The sequence below is a fragment of the Orycteropus afer genome, unplaced genomic scaffold, assembly GCF_000298275.1.
Source record: "Orycteropus afer afer isolate SDZICR_OR568_19922 unplaced genomic scaffold, OryAfe1.0 scaffold00073, whole genome shotgun sequence".
NCBI classification, from domain to species: Eukaryota; Metazoa; Chordata; class Mammalia; order Tubulidentata; family Orycteropodidae; genus Orycteropus; species Orycteropus afer.
In genome coordinates, this window is record NW_006921660.1 from 3,778,522 (window position 1) to 3,783,756 (window position 5,235).

The 5,235-nt window shown below is 45.5% G+C and overlaps 1 protein-coding gene across 1 annotated transcript in view; it reads left to right on the forward strand.

Annotated features, from left to right (window-relative positions):
* Positions 1 to 3,878: 3,878 nt before the first annotated feature.
* DCTD (dCMP deaminase) overlaps positions 3,879 to 5,235 on the forward strand; it is a 64,921-nt gene continuing 63,564 nt past the window's right edge. The window contains exon 1 of the mRNA XM_007940883.1: positions 3,879 to 3,889. The gene's annotated coding sequence lies outside the window, so the exon portion shown is untranslated. The remainder of the gene's footprint in view (positions 3,890 to 5,235) is intronic.

A 5,235-nucleotide genomic window follows, 5' to 3' on the forward strand; every position in this document is an offset into this window, starting at 1 on the left:
TGGTCATGTTGTAAGGAGGGACCATTCCCTGGAGAAGGATGTCATGCTTGGTAGGGTGGAGGGTCGATGAAAGAGGGGAAGGCCTTCAACGAGATGGATTGATACGGTGGCTGCAATGATGAGCTCAAGTATAGCAGGGATTGTGGGGCTGGCGCGGGATAGGGCGTTGTTTCGTTCTGCTGTGCATGGGGTCGCTATGAGTCGGAAATGAGTTGATGGCACTTAACAACAACAACAACAACAACATCACCTCTTGCCACAGATGTAGTCAATCGATTCCTGTGTACTCCATCTGGTGAAGTCCACATGTATAGCTGCCGTTTGTGTTGTTGAAAAAAGGTATTTGCGATGAATAAGTCGTTGATCCTGCAGAATTCTCTCATGCGATCTCCAGCATTATTCCTAAATCCTATTTAGGAATTATTAATTTTTTCTAACAGGAATATTCAGTTATTTTGTAGTTCTTTCATTGAATGTGAATTGACTTATGCTCTTATATAAAAATGTATATAATTTCTCTTATATTCTAGAACTTTCATTTACTTTTCTTCATTCTGAAACTTTCATTTACTTTTTTTGTGGTTTAGCAGATATTACAGTCATCCCCTTACTTAAGGTTTAAACAGTTCTAACTGGGATTGCTGATTGGAAACATAACAATTTTTCCTTTGAAAAACAGAAGTCATACTTTGCCTCTAAACACAGTTGCTGAGCTATAAAAAAGAAGCTTTTGGTCCTGATGACCACAAATTACAACAAAGATGTTCTAACAGGCAATTTACCCTATGATAACATTTATGATGTTAACTGAGTCAGCAATGAGGTTCATTTGAAACTTTATTTGTGTGTGTGTGTTTGTGTATGGGGGTGTTCCTAGGTAAGCCTTTTGAGGGTAACAACTGGTTTATCTTGTTCACTGGGGGTATATCCAACAAGTAGAACACAGAAGAGAATTAATAAAAACTGATGGAATGAATGAATGTTGTTTGTTTTACAGATGAGAAAACCAAGCAGCCAAGAATGTAAGTACCTTCTAAAGGTCACTTCAGGGTCAGAAGTGGAATTAGGATTGAAAGTCTGGTCTTACTCCAATGCCTGTGCCCTTTCTCCCATGACAAACTTGATGCACAGACTGGCTATTTTCCAGACCTCTAGGCTGACCTGGTTTCCTGGATTATAGTCTTGGTAAGGAAAGAAGGTGGGAGAAGTGGTCAGCAGTGTCTTGGTAGGGCAGACACAACTGCTATCAAAGCTCTTTCTGAGGCAGCGCCCAGAAGCATCTTACTTTGACCTGTCTTTTCAATCTGGACCCGTACCTCCAAATTCCTGAATTATTCCAGGGAAGAATAGAGATCAGATATAGATAACCTGCAGGCCTGTAAACAGAGAAACCCAGGCCAAGCCTTTGACAATTATCCATACCAGTGCTGACTATGAAGCCTTGTGAAGCCTCCCTGTCGTTGCTTGAGGAAATTCAACCTAAATATGGCTGGAAACATAAGAAACCTCTGTATCTGTGGTAGGTGGAGAAAGATCTTCAATTATAAACCAAAATACAAGGTATTAACAAGAGAGATTTAACACCTACAGTCACACTTGGAGTTACAAGGTGTTAATGAGCAAGATATACCAAGGAATGCATTTTTCTCCCTTGGCTGCCTGGTTGGCTGTTGGTGCAGAATATTTGAAACCTCAAGTTCTGAAACTATGAATCAGGAGGGTTTCCTGTATTATAAATGATGTCATATTTAAGATGAGGGACTTTTAGTGAAATGCAGGAACATTCAGGGTAATGTGTTTGCAGCAAGCAGGATCTTGAATTTATTGCAGAGGGGAGTGTGTATGTTGACCAAAATGGAGAATGATGAGAAGTAACTAAATTATGCATGACAGTCTTTACAGAACAAAGGAAGGAAGAAAGCTTAATGATGTTGTGGTTAAGGACCAGCAGCAATTGGTGATGTATTGGCTGTAGGCTGGTGAGAACAGAAATGGATCTATGAAGATCCAAAGACTATAGATGAGTGTGGCAAAGAACAAGCAGTGGATTTGGGATGGGGAGGGGAGCCTGGGGCTCAGGGTATAATAACGTTTATTGGGAACAAGACAGCCAAATAAAGTTAACTTGACATTAGAAATCATCATCTTAATCTATGCAGTTCTTTCAAGCCCGAGTCTTATCAAAGCAAAAAAAAAAAAAAAAAAAAAAAAACCTATAGCTAACAATGAAGTATTTTCAAAACCCTTTGCTTTCCTGGCATCCACTAAGAACAGTACATAATTTACGGAATCTACAGGCCGGACCATGGAGATGAAGAATGATGTGTCTGCTGTAGTGAGAAATTAGATAGAACGAATCGTTTATTCTCATCATTCTTCCTCGGTTAGGCTAAATTAATATAGTTAACAAGCTTTTGTTTGGATTAGCAGCTCAGATCCGGGATGTGCAGATCAGAACTCATGATTATTACAGTAGCTATTATTTATGGAGTACTGACAGTTTTCTCAAGCCCCATGTGTAAAACAGGAAGGGGTTCTTTTGTCATGCTCTGTGTAGGAAACAATGTTTCACCAGATTTAGGGACTAGACATCTGAACAGGGTAACGAAGTTCAAGAAAATCAGATTTAGTTCCTTGGAGCAAAGTCACTGACGGTCTTTTCTACTGCCCTTTTCTGTGTTTTGATTTTTTTTTTTTAAACAATTGTTGCAAAATGTGCACAATTTTATAGCTGGCAACTGTTATCAGTTCCAAGAAGGGTTAATGTGCGGTAGGGGAGGTGGGAAGAAGTGATACGCTTTAGCACATACTTCAGACCCTTCCACTCAATCTGAATAGAAACTGAGGCAATCGAGCTAAGTGCAAACGCTGCTTCCAGGTGACCCGACCCGACCCAGGCCGCGGCTCCCAAAAAAAACCCCTCGGGTAAGAAATTGTGAAACCACTACGGATCACTAGACTATAAAACCAGGTATCCTCACTTCCAGCCCCTTCCAGTTTCACTGCACTAGACTCTTTCGGGTCATCTTTGATTCATATATATATTTTATAGCTTTAAGAACGTAACTGATGGTAGGTGCCGTTGTTGTTGTTGTTGTTGTTGTTGTTATGCGCCCTCGAGTCCAACCGACTCATAGCGACCCCTCCTTGGGTTTCCGAGGCGGTAACACTATGGAAGTAGATTGCCCCAACTTCCTTCCGAAGAGCGGTTGGTAGGTTTGAACCAGCAGCCTTCTGGTTAGCAGCCAAGTGCCTTAGGCACTACGCTACCAGAGCTCTTGACTGTAGGTGCAGGTGAAGAAAAAAAATTTTTTTTTTCTTTTTTAAATGAAATCAGACCCCTAGGATCTGGCAGTCTTTCCCGCGCCCAACTAGAACGACTGGGGCACCGCGAACGCGGGCGGCGGCAGGGGGCTCGCGGACACAGCTCTGCAGCCTGGGGGCGGGTTTCCGGGCGCCGGGCTTCGCGCCGTCCCAAACCCAGCGGAAATTAATCAGGGGGCAAATACCCAAACCATCCACAACAGAGATGCACCCGCGCCGGGCGGAGTACTCTGTGCTCCGTAAGGGCAGTGGGTCAAGACCTCAAACTCGCCGTGCAGGCTGAATGTCTCACTGGGAGAACAAGGCGGAAGCTACCAACTCTCAGGAGCCCTCAGGAGAAAGGCAACCAACTCTTCTCCCCGCCCCCAGCCGGGTCGGCTCTCCCTGCTAGCAGCACAGGCCGAGGGCCGCTCTCACCTTCCGGCATTCGGCGGCCCGCCTCCTCTCCCGACTTCCTTCCCAGGGCGTAAGGGGCTGTGGCGGCGGAGCCGAGAGAATTAGCACCGGTGCTGGCCTGCACGCTCGTGGACCGGTACTGGAGCATAGACGGGGGCCAGCCGTGCGGGTATGCTGCCGGCACCGTTCACCTTCCGCCCGCGCCCCGCGCCACGTGGCGCCGCCGGGAGCGCTGGGCGCGAGAGTGAGGGCGCCAGACTCGAGGGCCAGGTTTCAAGGATGGTGAACCGTGACTTTGCACCCCATCTGTGATAAATATTCAAATAAGCAAACGCGTGCAGGGGAGGTGTATAGTGGTCGCATTCGGGTTAACTTCACGGCCTTTACGAGCGTTCCGGCTCTGGAAGGTGGGTGGTTCTGGGGAGAGTCTGAAAGTAACGTCACTCCTTGCACTTAAGTATAGGCTGGGAATGCCTGGCTTACTCCGGGAGTCAGAATTCAGGGTATTGGGGAAGAGCTTGCGTTCTGCCCAGACCAGCAACTACATCTAGCTTCCTGGACCAATTGTACCTGAGATTCAGTTTCCCACTTTCCGCAGCTGGATTTCAGAGTTTAGAGGGCTCCAATGAGCATTAAACAGGTAAAGCGCCCAGTGGCGTGACTGCCCCTTATGAGTATGTTCTTTTCTCTATCCTATCCACCCAGTGTTTTCCCCAGTAATTAAGTACTTACATGGTACCCTACGCAGATTAGTGGATGCTAACCCTTAAACTAAGGAGCTTTGGCGTAGTGTCTAAGGCATTTGCCTGCTAACAAGAAGGTTGGCGGTTCAAACCCACCAGCCACTCTGCTTAAGGGAGAGTGGGCAGTCACCTTCCGTAGAGATTCACCGCCTCAGAAACCTAAAAGGGGGATATCATGAGTTGGAATCCACTTGATGGCAGTGGTTTTTTTTTTTTTAGGTTTTAACCCTTAAGTTAGACGAGAAACCAGCCCAATCCTGCATGCTTCACGAAAATTCTTCCAGGGGGCTCAGAATTTGGGCAACATAATCAATGGGTAAAGGAGCCCTTGGGGGCACAGTGGTTAAGTGCCTGGCTGCAGACAGCAGGTGATAGACGGGTTGGCAGCCCTAACTCACCAGCTGCTCAGTGGGAGAAGGATGTGGCAATCTGCTTCCCTAAAGATCACAGTCTTGGAAACACTATGGAGCAGTTCTGATCTGTCCTATAGGGTTGCCTTGAGTCCAAACCGACTGAACTGGCAACGGTTTGGTGTTTTTTTTTTTTAAATTCTGGGTAAGCATGGAAACCTGTACCCACAGGTTCATTGCACCCCTATCTTAGGCAGCGCTGTACTTCACAGTAGCATAAGCTTAAGATCTAGAGCTTGAAGAAGTTTTGGGAAAATCTCACCCTCCTTTAGATCATCTCAAGATTCTTCTCAGTGATAGCTGTATGGTTCCTGTGTGTTTGCCCTCACTCTTGTCCTTGTTTCATCTTTTTTTTTTTTTTT